Consider the following 14514-nt stretch of genomic DNA (forward strand, 5'->3'; position numbering starts at 1 on the left):
CGACCAGGGCGTTTTTAAGCTAAAAGAAATCTGGCCATGCCTGATGTTGGAAATTTCCTTCAACAAGTTTTTTTAACAAAGCGCGTTATTGGCCTGTGACTTATTGATTGACTTGTTGCCATTCCGTAGTTGTTCCCTTTGGTGTTGTCAACAGTTAACAAAATCACTGGCTTACTAACTTAGTTAGTAAATACTTACTTACTTACAATGGAATTTTAGACCTTTGTGTGAGCGGGCCTTGTTTGAAGACAATAGCCCGTGTATTGACAATAGGCCATGTATATATTGACAATAGACCGTGTATTGGACTCGACCTGAATCCTTTTTATTACGATGTAAGGGGAAAATGACGAACGAACAAGGATATAGAGCTGTATGATAAAAAGACATGATAAAAAAGTAAAAGTATATTTATCCGATTCGATTCATTCTCAAAACAAGTTTCAAAATTCGATCGTGTTTGTATTCTGATGACTATGTTTATGTTTGTGTGGAACCATTTGTGCATACAGTTGCATCAATAGCATCTAGTTAATGTATAAAAAAATCGAAAACGATGTTTAAAGTAAATTTGCCTGATTTGGTTACAGCAAGAGACAGCCTGGGATTTCAAAGCAAGGGAGTCTAATCTAATGTTTCGCATTCAGAATGTTCAATGTACAAAATTACATCAATAACTTCAAACTAATTTGAAATACGAACTTTCGGCGATTTAAATAAGTTTTCTGTTACTCATGTTAAAAGACCAAACCACCAAAGTAAACTAACTAGCCCTTTAAGAGTTCACTGTGGAAGTGGTAATTTTAAGCCTGAAAAATGTAAATCATTTTCAGGAAATAACGGCGTCTTTAATAAGATGCTAATCCTTTGGCAAAGCAAGTGGTAATTACATCAAGTTCGAAAATTGGCCTCGTGGATAGGCGGCTTCCATGTGGTTTAATTAGCCTTATGAATACCTCATTACCGCGGCAAAGATAGACGCCTAATGAAATCTACACAGGAAAAGAGGACTCGGGTGCCGAAGCATCGATGCAGAAAAATGCCATCTTTTTGGTGGAATTAGATTATGTCAATTACAAGGTCTGTTCTTCTAACAGTCTTTGTTCTCTGAGTGACATCTGTTTGTGCTTTTGGATAAACAAAATTATCATTTCTTTGCGTTGAATAGCAGCATCTTAAACTATGTGCATGGGCGTTTTTCAAAGATGGTCATCACCACAAATAGGCCCAAACCAAGCTTTTCAATACTAATTTGGAATTTGCGATAATAATGACTAGAAATGTAAGGTTTACATTCTCAGCATCAAATCATTTATATGAATATGAGGGAGATGATGTCATGGGATGATTAAAAAAAAAAAAAAAAAAAAAAAAAAAATCGCTCCACCAACACATGTATTCAATAAAAACGGAGAACCATATTGCCTTTCTTTAGGCCTTAGCTAAAACTTCAAGGGACTGCAACTATGCACTATCAAAAAAAGAAGAAAAAAAAGTACAACTGCGGTATAGATATATCATGTAATTAATCGTCAATATCTTTTGAGAGATGCAATGGAAAATACTAATTACAAAAAAGGAATAAAATAACTTTTCGATTTTTCTGCAAAATATGCCGATTAGAAACTGAGTTGTAAGCCATGGCGTGGTCTCTCGGTATCCACTGTTCAAAAACACGGGATTGTACTCCGCTGTGATAATGGCCTACGTAGTCTCGCGCTGTAACTAAACCTAATAAACATCAGAATATGACACTCTTCAGCATTACTTTTGACAGATTATACGGAGTATATGTGACAGGTATGATTTGTGATATTAGTTCCTAACACGGCATATCTCCGGTGGCTCATAATCAAAATTTGATTCCTTTACTGGTGGAGATTGGAAATCAGATAGTTGCCGGATTTGTGTGAGTATATGCTCATGTTTCGTGCGATGTTTGGAAAGTACACATGTAGTATGAATTGTCCTCTAAGGCTGACGTTACATAGGCCTCATTCGTTCACTTCCCACATGTCACGTTCCAGCTTTACTTAACGTTCCTCAGTGAATGCACGGCCTTGTGGCATGCATTCAGTGAGGAACGAACGCATTAAGGGGAACGTGACATGTGGGAAGTGAACGAATGAGGCCTATGTAACGTCAGCCTTAGAGGGGGACCCTTGTGAACATCATCCTGCATACCACAGTAGAAGGCAGATGTAAAAGTCAAATCTGACTCGTAAGTAGCAAACCGAATAAAGGACGTGGTACCATAATGTTCACGTGGTTCGTCCATAGGTCATTATCTGTCTAGAGATTTGTCGACAAGAAACTTTATAGAAATACACAATAGCAAGGCGTTCGTATCGATCTGTTTAAGTCTAAGTTTACATCATTAACTATGCATCTTGGATGACAAACGCAAAATAAAGACCTCATTTCTGTCAGTCAAACTTGAAACTAAATGTATCATGTTGCAATTAGTAAATAGCAAGAGATTGAGTGATTATATTGCAGAGACATCACTGAGATGGAAATAGAACATTTCATCTTAAAGTTAAGTCGTCTCTTCAAGTAGTCTAATATAGTACGTTACTGAAGGTGGAATTAGAGATGCTTCGAAATGTTAAATAGCATTCCGCGAAGTTACTATTTATAGCTCACAAGGTCATTTGCATAAGATATTGATGACGTTTTAGTCACGTGACAGTCGGACATCGACACTTATTTCTACGCATTTGAGCTCATTTCAAAGTCAATTATCTTTGACCCTGCATTGTTTTTAGCATGAATGATACCATAGAGCCAGAGAGAGAAATATTCAGAACAATTATGTAGTATTTTCAACACTCGGACATGTGCCAGATTGAATCTAACTGCCTTAGTTAGAAAGCCTGAATCCATTACGAAACCGCATGTTTGTCCGACATTGCCTGTAATTCAGCGATGGGGAAATAGAGGGCAGCAGCTGCAGTGACGTCATCTTCGCGGAATACTATTTGAAACAATTTCTATTGTGTTGGAAGGGATACAAGGGGTGTAAAACAACATATAATCAAAATAAACTGAGTTCAAGGGAATTATTTTAAATGGGCTTTCTGAAAGCGCCATGATAACCTGAAAATATAATTTATGTTAAGAAAACGAGATGGTATCTGAAGACGAGTGAAAAATAGTCATTTTTCGGTTCAGCCACCTTTGAGATGATTCCCATTCAATGTGTCTTTTATGTAATATGCTTGAAGCGACTGGTACATACATGCAGTGGCAATATTCATTTGCGGTAGACGAACATAATCAATTTTATAAGAACTGTGAAGCATCGTGACAGGTTTTGCATTTTTTTCAAAATGAGTAAATTAGATAGATACAGAAACAAATGAAATTATTTTTTCAAACCAACAATCTTGTTTGTCTGGTGAATTAATCAAATGGTCGGAAATCATTGGATTATGAGCTTATAGAGACGTTTTTTATTTAGGGTATGCAGCTATATTTTTTTAAAATTCCAGACAATACCAGATTGTGATGGTACAGACAGCTGAACTGTTCCTGAGGAAATATATTCAGGTCCGTTATGCTTTGTTCAGCAAAGCATTGAAGTCACCTAATTGTCCTATGCCTATTTACATCAAGGCAGATGGCTCCAGGAATACATGAGGCATTCATATCAATTTGTTGATGTAGGGGTTGAGTCACAGCATTCACAGTTGCAAGACCGGTTCGCTCGAAATGGAATATCTGATAAAAAACGCCGAGAGGTAAGGTGCTATTGTTATGATCCTTTCTATCGTGTGTTATTCGGACGTAACTTTCTGGAGAGAATAGGTATTTTAAAGCAATTTTTGTCATTAATTTGTGATCTTTTTTCCTTTTTTTCATCCATCTTTTTGTATCTTGCGATTAAGGCAAACCGCATTCAGTGGAAACCTACCGCACTAACAAAAATACGGATCTAACTTTTAAATGGCAGGCAAAATATATATTTGAAAATCATTTAGGACAAATGAAACCTGACTTTATGCAAGTATCAATTCGTTTCTTGTACCCCCCCCCCCCCCCCCCTCCTCAAGGGTAGTTAAGCTATCACCACTAATCTTTGCCGATGCTTGAGTAGTATTTATTTTTCCTTTAGTGAAAATTTGGCGAAGCTGGAAAGAATAAGGATGCTAATGTGTCGATGTCTTGTCGAACATACAGCCTTACCCAGTAAAATTAGTTCGGTTACTTTACATGACGGTGATAACTGATATATTGTTGATGGTGATGTCTTGACGAAAGAAAAAGTAGCATTGGTGAAAAAAGGGTGATGCTTGAGCCTTAAGATGTCGTTATAGGGTGATAAGGTGTCGTACCCTTGAGGAGGGGGGGGGGGGTACAAGACACGAATTGATACTTGCATTAAATCAGCCTTCTGTCGAGCAAACAACGTGTTAAAATATCCTTGATTGATGAAACCAAAAAGGCCTACTGGCGTCTAACCCATTAAAACGTACACAAACGAATTAACAGTTAATTTTTGTAGCCATAGCTTACCTTACCCCCTCACATTAGCAATTCATCTATTTGGTAGTTGTTTATTCACACGCTGCTGGATGGAATTGCCGGTGCGTTACACATACAAGCGCCGTGGTTATTGTCTGGTATTTGCTTGATTACTGTAGGCTATCGAGTTATCTTGAAATCGACAGGCTAACTCTTTGAAATATCGAAGGCAATCGATTAGGATTACACTGCATCTCAGACTGGCGCTAAAATGTCTTTTTTATCGGAAAAAATCGAAAGATTTTTCATATTCCATCAAAAGAAAAACGCTGTAAATTTAATATGTTGCAGAAATAAAGTCACGAAAATTTATACTCAGTTGATTTATAGTAACCTGCGTCAGCACAAAAAACTGATGAGAGAAAGTGGAAGATTTTTTTACACTCATTTTGCCCATGCAGTCTGTCCAAGTATGGTTTTTTACCTAATAAACTAAGTTTATTTGGAAAAAATATAGGTTTTTTAAAAAAAACTAGGTTTATTAGTAATAAACTTAGTTTTTTTGAATAAACTAGGTTGTTTTGGTAATGGACCTTGTTTTATTGAATAAATGGACATTTCTGTACAGAAACTTATATTTTATACGATTATGTGGTAAAAAACCAAGATTTTTAGGTAATAAACCAGGTTTTTTAGCATAAAATGTTAGTTTCTGTTAAAAAACCTACTTTATTAGGAAAGAAAGTAAAAAAACTTGGTTTTATTAAAGAAACTCGGTTTATTAGCTAATAAACAAGGTTGTTTTAAAAAAACCTATATTTTTTCCAAATAAACTTAGTTTATTAGGTAAAAAAACAGATTTTTTTGAATAAATCTAGGATTTTTTAATTACTGGACACTCCGCTTGCCATACTCACATGGAGTTTGGATTCAACGATGATCACCAGGCAAATAAATATGTATCTTCTTTTATTTTGTAGGTGGGCGTGACTACTTGGAGTCTGAGATTTAGGAATTACATAATACGTTATCATATGAGGATATAACCCACCCATCAAGGAATTCGATCACTGCTCAAGACGGGTAAGCCATATTTTCAGTCGATCAATATCTGGCTCTAAAATTTAGTTAGATAAGCTGTAATTAAATACTTAGATGCAGTTTATCTATATTTGATGTACATCTGTTACTTGTGTAATAGCCTGGACGCCTCCATTCGCACGCAGACGGTAAGAGGACATAATGTCACCAGTTGTAGCGAAATTGATCGCGTTAAAATTACGTTGACGTGTGATAAGTATTAAATCATGTGTAATGGTTTGAAGTTCACGAGGTAGATTTGATTGATGGGATATTAAAGATGGCGTCCAAGATGGCGGCAATGTCGCCCGGGGCATCGGGAGAATTGATTGAAAATTAATATCTGTCTCGTATCTCACTGAATTCTCATGAGTACCAGAAGGGCCAGAATTAAGTGGTTTTATGTCGTCCTCAGATTGAAGTTTAAGTGATGGACTCTGCAGTAGTTTGAGGAGGGTTGTGAAAGTGGTCTCAAGTTTCCAAAGCGACCGAATGGCATATTGCGCGTCATCACCTTTGGCCATTTTCACAGACGGCTTTGTGGAAACCGCTTTTATTGATGTGATTGGCGACTAGACCATTTTACAGATAGTCAAGAAATAATTTTAAAAATGCCTCGGCCTTTCCCAGCCACCGTAAGAAAGCCATCACACCCGTCTGACTGGCATGAAAGAAAATCGACAATCGCAGTGCAAATGGAAGTCAAATGATCAATTGATGGAAGGACATGGCTGAAAGTGATAACTGTCACTGATGTTGACAGATTGATAGTTGCGAAATATTGGGAGCCGAGAGTTCAACGTAAGATTGGTGTTGGGTTCGATAGCGGGATACGATGGCAATTAGTCAATAAATGTACGCACACCGTGTCTTATGATGTCTGAGACCCGCCAGATCAAAATGACTGGCCGGATTGACTTCTGAAAGAATGACTGGTCGTATTAATATCAATATCATAGCTTGGAAAAAAAAGGATTTTGATATGCTTTATGTAACAGAGGAAAGACATCAAGGTCCAACCGGGGATTGAACCCGAGACCTCTCGCTTATAAGGCCATCACTCTACCGACTGAGCTAAAGGGAATTGATGTTTTACCTCTGTTACATTTGGGGCCCAACGTGGGGTTTTTCCGCGATACAAAGGGTTAATTCATTATCCAAAGACACACCAGCATCTAAACAAATCATTAGTACCCTTTTACCACGTTGGGCGCCAAATGTAACAGAGGAAAAACACCAAGGTCCAACCGGGGATTGAACCCGGGACCTCTCGCTTATAAGGCCATCACTCTACCGACTGAGCTGAAGGGAATTTCCCTCTAGCCTAGGCTAGTAGGAATGATCCCACCACTACATTTATCTTCATACACTGGATGCATTGTCACATGTTTTTTCTGTGGACATCAACCTTACAATGCTTTAAAAATATTCTAATGGACATCGTGTAATTTGGGAAAAGCTAAAACAATAAACAATATATTGTTCAGTAAGTGTCATACTGCAGCAGCCCAAGGTTAGTACACTTCAATGATATATGTTGCCTATGAATTCGTTATCTGACATGTACAACATATGCTTATGGATCCGCGGGGTCAAAATTAGTAACAAGTTGTATTGATATTTCAGTTAATCAAAGACTTTGTTGGCATTCATGATAGCCATCTGCTTCAGCACTTGTATTTAAATGTATTTAACTCGATTTTCGAGGTCAAATAAAGTTCATGCGATTGACAACCATGCCATACAGAGTTCAAATAGCCCAACTTTTCATGCCAACGTAAAGAGGCGGTCAGGCAGTCATAGGCCTACTCCAAACATGTTCATCGTGCATGCTCACCCGAGAGGTGGTCGTACTCCAAACAGACCCACTTTGCTTGCTTACCCTTGAGGATGTAATGCTCCAAACAGCATACTTCAAACAGACCTATTTTGCATGCTTACCCTAGGCTTGTGGATGTCATGCTCCAAACAGCATACTTCAAACAGACCCACTTTGCTTGCTTACCCTTGAGGATGTAATGCTCCAAACAGCATACTTCAAACAGACCTATTTTGCATGCTTACCCTAGGCTTGTGGATGTCATGCTCCAAACAGCATACTTCAAACAGACCTATTTTGCATGCTTACCCTTGAGCAGGTCATGCTCCAAATAGCATACTTCAAACAGACCTATTTTGCATGCTTACCCTTGAGGAGGTCATACTCCAAACAGCATACTTCAAACAGACCTATTTTGCATGCTTACCCTTGAGGATGTCATGCTCCAAACAGCATACTTCAAACAGACCTATTTTGCATGCTTACCCTTGTGGATGTCATGCTCCAAACAGCATACTTCAAACAGACCTATTTTGCATGCTTACCCTTGAGGATGTCATGCTCCAAACAGCATACTTCAAACAGACCCACTTTGCTTGCTTACCCTTGAGGAGGTCATGCTCCAAACAGCATACTTCAAACTGACCTATTTTGCATGCTTACCCTTGAGGAGGTCATGCTCCAAACAGCATACTTCAAACAGACCTATTTTGCATGCTTACCCTTGAGGATGTCATGCTCCAAACAGCATACTTCAAACAGACCTATTTTGCATGCTTACCCTTGAGGAGGTCATGCTCCAAACAGCATACTTCAAACAGACCTATTTTGCTTGCTTACCCTTGAGGAGGTCATGCTCCAAACAGCATACTTCAAACATACCTATTTTGCATGCTTGCCCTTGAGGATGTCATGCTCCAAACAGCATACTTCAAACAGACCTATTTTGCATGCTTACCCTTGAGGAGGTCATGCTCCAAACAGCATACTTCAAACAGACCCACTTTGCTTGCTTACCCTTGAGGATGTCATACTCCAAACAGCATACTTCAAACAGACCTATTTTGCATGCTTACCCTTGAGGATGTCATGCTCCATACAGTATACTTCAAACAGACCTATTTTGCATGCTTACCCTTGAGGATGTCATGCTCCAAACAGCATACTTCAAACATACCTATTTTGCATGCTTACCCTTGAGGATGTCATACTCCAAACAGCATACTTCAAACAGACCTATTTTGCATGCTTACCCTTGTGGATGTCATGCTCCAAACAGCATACTTCAAACAGACCTATTTTGCATGCTTACCCTTGAGGATGTCATGCTCCAAACAGCATACTTCAAACAGACCTATTTTGCATGCTTACCCTTGTGGATGTCATGCTCCAAATAGCATACTTCAAACAAACCTATTTTGCATGCTTACCCTTGAGGATGTCATGCTCCAAACAGCATACTTCAAACAGACCTATTTTGCATGCTGATTACAGACAGCGGTGGTCTCACTCCAAACTTGTCCAATTTGCATGCTGAATGCAACGATTGTTATGAGACTCAGCATGGCCTTCTTTGCATGCTGACTGCCATGCTTATACTGTACATGAATAACAATGCTTTCAGTGTGTTTGCAAAACGATGCTACATTCATCAGCGATACACATTGCCGTCTTAGTGCACAGTACATGCATATCACAGTACCGACCGGAGGCCAGCTTACTGAAACAAGAACTAATATCACTTTCGTAGCAGGGGGGTTGAATTTAATGTCAGACCTTACAGTAATTGACTTGATTTATCCGAAGAAAACTTCGAAAACATTTGTGTGATTTTAGATTTACTGCGTCATCTTTGCATGTGGTGATATTGAAAATGGTTTAGTTCGACGTGTTGATATGAAATACCGCCATTGACTGCACAAAAAGACCCAGGACATCTAGTAGATGCAACCAGCCCGCTTTCTATCATCCCGTCCTTAAACTGGATGAATATGCTATCGCTAATTCCATAATCATCATCATAAAAAAGATATATTGGACCGATGATGCACTCATCGGGATTAACGACACCTTATAGCGGCCTTAATCAACCAATGGAATGAGAGGATCGACATGCTGCATTTACTGCGGCGCAGACAATTTGCAATGCCGCAGCAAATAACTCAACAGACAATAATTGGAGCGGCGGTACTGACGATTAATAAGTGATAATTGTCTGTAGCGAACCAAATATGATATATTGATGTGGGGGCACATTTCAACGGGAATGGAAGAGGAAATTTATGGGTGTTGTGCTCGTGTAGATTAATTTCATAATTCTAAGCATAAATTGGATAATTTGATGTTGCTGCTTCATCTTAATCGCGAATCCCGCACGTAATTTATCATCCCGGCACCGCCATTCCAGACTCTCTTTCGTCATTTTTGATCAAGATCTTCAGAGATGTACCCAGCTTTGAAAGATTCTGTCTAGACGGTGCTAAACCTTCATAAAAATCATTCTAATGCAATCGTCGAGCGGACTTTTTTGTATTTGTTGATTTTGTCTTGCAACGTCATCGGCTTCCTGATTAAATACCAATGTCTTATAGGTCAGGTCATCAGACGATAGTTTGCAATTAAGGAGATATCAAAAAGCATTGGTGTTCAATATGCCTCGTCGGACAGTCTTTGAAACTACAGGCAATTTCAGTATTGTAAGTCCTTAACCTTGTAATGTACATGTAGGCTTTTATCTCACAAAGAGGTCAACGCATTCGAACACTATCAACGACGTAAAGTTATACATCATCACCAAGTTCAGAACTTTCAAGTGAACTAAGTCTATTAACCGTATAGATAAACATATACATGGACCATCACATAATTTTATCACTGGCAAGTTAGCGGTGCAAAAACGATGTGGTCAGTTGTTCGGCAACACTCTAACTGTACACATTTTTAGATGCACACGTATATCCATCCGACTGTGCCAGACGGACTTGAAAGTATGTTTTGAGTGTAATAGCTAATGACGTTGGTTTTCCTATCTAAAAAGTTAAAATCTATTTATAGAGATAACACATGTCTCTTGAGGCCTGTTCTGAGTCTGAGACTAATTAGTACAGCCTTCCTATCAATGATTAATGTCGCTGAAATCTCTGGTGGATGAGTAATAAAGTAAATAAGTCTGCATAAGCTATTTACCAGACTAGCAGTTTAATGTAAAAGATATACACAAATGTACATGCGATCCTTTATGTCACACTGATATTAACACTAACGATATTTCCCAGCACTTGACATCGTACAGTAAGCGTATTGACCATATACATCTCCATTGGTACCCGATTGCAAAACATGAATCAACAGTATTACACTGCGAGTGTCATTTCGTGACTTATGACAGTGCAAGTAAATATAGTGCACTCAGACGTAATGTGCTTCACCATGGTACTAAATACCATACAGTGACAGTATTTCATCAGTGCTAAAAACCGTACAGTTCTAGTATCGATCATATCCTCGTTACCCGATCTCAAACCAGTCAGTAATCACCGAGTGTCATTTCGTGACTTCGTGACTAATCGCAGTGCAAGTAAATAAACTGCTTCGCGATAATGATGTGGAAGATCAGAGTAGTTCGGTTCACCACTAGTCGAACCAGTGAAACGATCTGCGTTAAAACGGGTTTTACAGGCTAGTGATTTCTATCGCAGAGTTGGCGATACTTATTTATCGCACAGGAAACCGGGCAAATTCGTTGAAGACCACTGCCTGATTTTCGCCCGGCACATGCGAGGACTCCAGTGAAAATCTTTCGTCGCATGCGATTTATATCCGACGTATCTGCAATAAAATCGCTTGTCTGTTGCCCAATTATAGGATCTGCGGATTTTCTGCATCGATTGGCTGCGTGTAATAGTTTGTTGCCTGTGATAGAATCTGACAACGAACGAATTGATCGTAAGCTTAAAAACACTTTTAAATCCTTTCTGGGGAAAGTTCGGTCATGCTTCACGTCAACATGCGATCAAATTGATTTTACAAAGTTTAGGAGAGTGCGATCTGACTGAGACATCGTGCTAATGTTGTACGTTCTTGCATCGTTTCCCTCGACTAAAATCTTGCTAGCCCGAGCATGAGATTGCACAACGATAGTCCGCCGAGGCTGTCATTAAGTGTGTGTAAGGGGGTACATATGATCATTGTACGGACGTATTTTAGCGTGGACTATCGTCTACCAATGAATACGAAATAAAAATATGATACGTTCGGACGAGAAGCAGTTGTTTTTTACTTGGTCGGGTCTTCAATCCGATTCGCCGTGACGCGCTTACTTTACCGATGGTACAATTCTCAGGAAGTGGTATTTTTCAGTCGCTTCTCTGGTGACTGTTATTTGTCCTCACATCTACAATCGTCTGCTGCATTGGCAATCACCACTTGCCAATTTCCTCGCGAAATAAATGTCAGCCCTATTGGCAGAAATAACAAGATGGCACGACATGCTGCCTGTGGTCATGTTCTTAATGTGATGGATCATGGAAGGCTACTGCGAACCGCGAAATTTTCACCCCTGCTTATTTCACAATTCGCAAATACTTTTCATACATGAATAATATTTATTCCGATTTTGCCTTTGGTGGATTATGAAATTCTTCTTTGTTTTCGCGAATGAGGTTGTTCGATCCGCAAACTTGTATCATATTTTCAAAAACTTAAGTTTTTTAGATGTTGACATCAATTTCTATTTTTACATTGTTGCAAACCATTTCAGAATGTTGCAGCATATTTACAACGTCGTACTTATTCCGCTTTCTGGCATGTCATAGACGAAACATTCTCATCAATTCGATGTAACGCCGCAATTAGTACAACACTTATCTTACGACAGCCTGCAGTGAGGTTTTTGCCTCTCATTCTAGTCGACGCTCCTATAGTTTGCTGCAGCACTAATAGGCAATTAGTGCTGGACACTGTTTTAAAGAACGGTCGATCTCTCTAGCGAATTGGCATGGCGATGTTCCCTTATGGTAGATTTTTTCATATTGTGCAATGACTTACAAACGACTCGGACAATTGCGGCCTTGTTTTTTTGTGGGGAAGATCGCCATCCTATTAACACTTGAGGCGAGGTTTGTCGGCATTACGATTTATTTTGCCTTACCTCGCAGTTAAAAGAAATCAGACCTAGCCCAGTACATGGTCTAGTGCACCTAGGCCTATTCCGGTTCTTCTTCTGTCTTATCGGAGGGTTATCAGGGCAAAACATCTACCCCACAAAACACCTTCCATGAGGGTCGTTGGGCCCAAATCGGCAACCTTCCGACTGTTAAAACAAATAAGAACATATGGCGGAAAACCTGTGATGAAACGTGATTTGCGATACCACAATAGATTCATGTGGGTGACGTTTGATTTGCCTGCTATTTCCCCTGTACCCATCACTCGAAACGTGATGTTAGGTTACTCTAGTTTCCCTGTAAATGGAATGGCCAAACCTCCTGGGTACTTTCGCGTCGGCTGCAGCCAATTTGCATTCATTTTTCCCTCAAATTGGTTCTCAGACTTCATGATTAAATAACGAACTCAAAGCGGGCATAATAGCTCCTATTATTCATAAAAGGAGGCGCTAATTCAATCATGTACTCTTGAGGCCGGAAGACGGTCTGATGTTTGTTTTTTACGACTGTTTTGTGTCGATCTTTGAAATAAAGACGTTTTAACGAGTGCCAGATTGTCCTCAGCGCAGAGTTATCTGTTTGTTTAAATTTGCTACGATGAAAGGAGTGATTATGTTGGCCGGGCAATAACGGCAAAGCGAAATATCGGAAGACTTCCAGGTGATACGGATGTTGCGAGCGTATCATTTATGACGATTTCTAAAGCCAACCAAAGCCATGAATGTCATTTCCTCGTGAGAATTAAGACACCATATTGAAAACTGTTAAAGTCGTTTTCCTATATCCGTGCTTACAACGAGGATGAGACGTGTTCCTCGTCTCTTACAATGACATCCAATCTTGGAGGGAATTAAAAAACAACAAATGTGCATGCGATATCATTTCGGATGACGACAAGGAATTGGTATACGTTAATCCGATTTGTTCGGTTTAATGGAATTATCATCAGTCTCACTGTTTACCTTTATGTATTACTTTTGAATGATGAACCGTAGATTTTTTAGATGATGTCTGTCTCATCGCTTTAATGGTGAACCTCAAGAAAACCAAACTAAAAACTATATTAACTTAGTAACCAGAAAGTGAGAGTACCCCTCTATCTAAGTACATGCTGCCACTGCACGTAAGAAGAGCCTCTATATACATGTATAGTAAACATGGTTAAAAGAATTTGTCAGTATTTCACTCAATGGCTGTTCTCGATCTTCCTTTATCAAATTCGGATAGGAGATGATTTTAGATACTTCTGACTTTGACGTTTTAGGTGAAATATAACACTGTAATGATATAGTACAGCTGTAAATTTTCCCTTCTGAGTGAAACCATCTAAATCAGGGTGCCCTTTCATTTTGAAATGGACTATTAGCCAAGATTGACTGTGGTTGAATCCCAGCATTGCCAGTGGTTGCCACCCTGCTGGTGACAGCGTAATCAGTAGGGATGTTCTCCTGGTATTTCTCCGCTGCTTCGCCCTGTTGAGGAAACCTACAATTCTCTAAACCACGAGGCCACTCATATGTATTTCTGCAGTGGGGTAAACACCGGGGACGGAAGGTCCTGGGCAGTATAATGGTGCCAATTCGGTTGAGCATTGGTTGGCCATGGGTGGTCAGCAGCGGCAATTACGATCACAGCAGCCTCAAAACGGTTTCAGGGGAAATCAAGCATCTCCTTTTCGACACGGACAATCGCTGCGGTGAGCTGGGGAGTGAATTCTGGTAGCAATATGTAGCCCATTAATCGTGAAATAGGCTCCAATACGTGGTACTCTTGAAGAGGGATGGTCGTGTCAATAGTAGTGAAAGACCTTCGTGGCTGATGAAAGTGAGGGGTGAAGGAGAGCATTAAACCCCTAAGAAAAGATTCGGTCGACTCTATTCTGGCCGTAACTCATTCGATTGTGCACCTAAATAGCAGCTTTAAGAGTCGCCAGCCGATCTGCAAACGGGTAGATGAGACAGATTGGGCCAGAGTTTGGAATAG

The 14514-nt window shown here is 39.5% G+C and overlaps 1 protein-coding gene across 3 annotated transcripts in view; it reads left to right on the plus strand.

The window, feature by feature from the left end:
- LOC135502858 (FMRFamide receptor-like) overlaps nt 1–14514 on the plus strand; it is a 113898-nt gene that overhangs the window by 65002 nt on the left and 34382 nt on the right. The window contains exons 1-2 of one of the 3 annotated variants that reach the window (XM_064796000.1): nt 3669–3743; nt 5448–5550. The gene's annotated coding sequence lies outside the window, so the exon portion shown is untranslated. Of the gene's footprint in view, nt 1–3668; nt 3811–5447; nt 5551–14514 lie in introns of those variants that run through there. The other 2 variants (XM_064796002.1, XM_064796001.1) reach the window with 2 other exon arrangements.

The sequence above is a fragment of the Lineus longissimus genome, chromosome 19 (genome assembly GCF_910592395.1).
Source record: "Lineus longissimus chromosome 19, tnLinLong1.2, whole genome shotgun sequence".
Classification (NCBI taxonomy): domain Eukaryota; kingdom Metazoa; phylum Nemertea; class Pilidiophora; order Heteronemertea; family Lineidae; genus Lineus; species Lineus longissimus.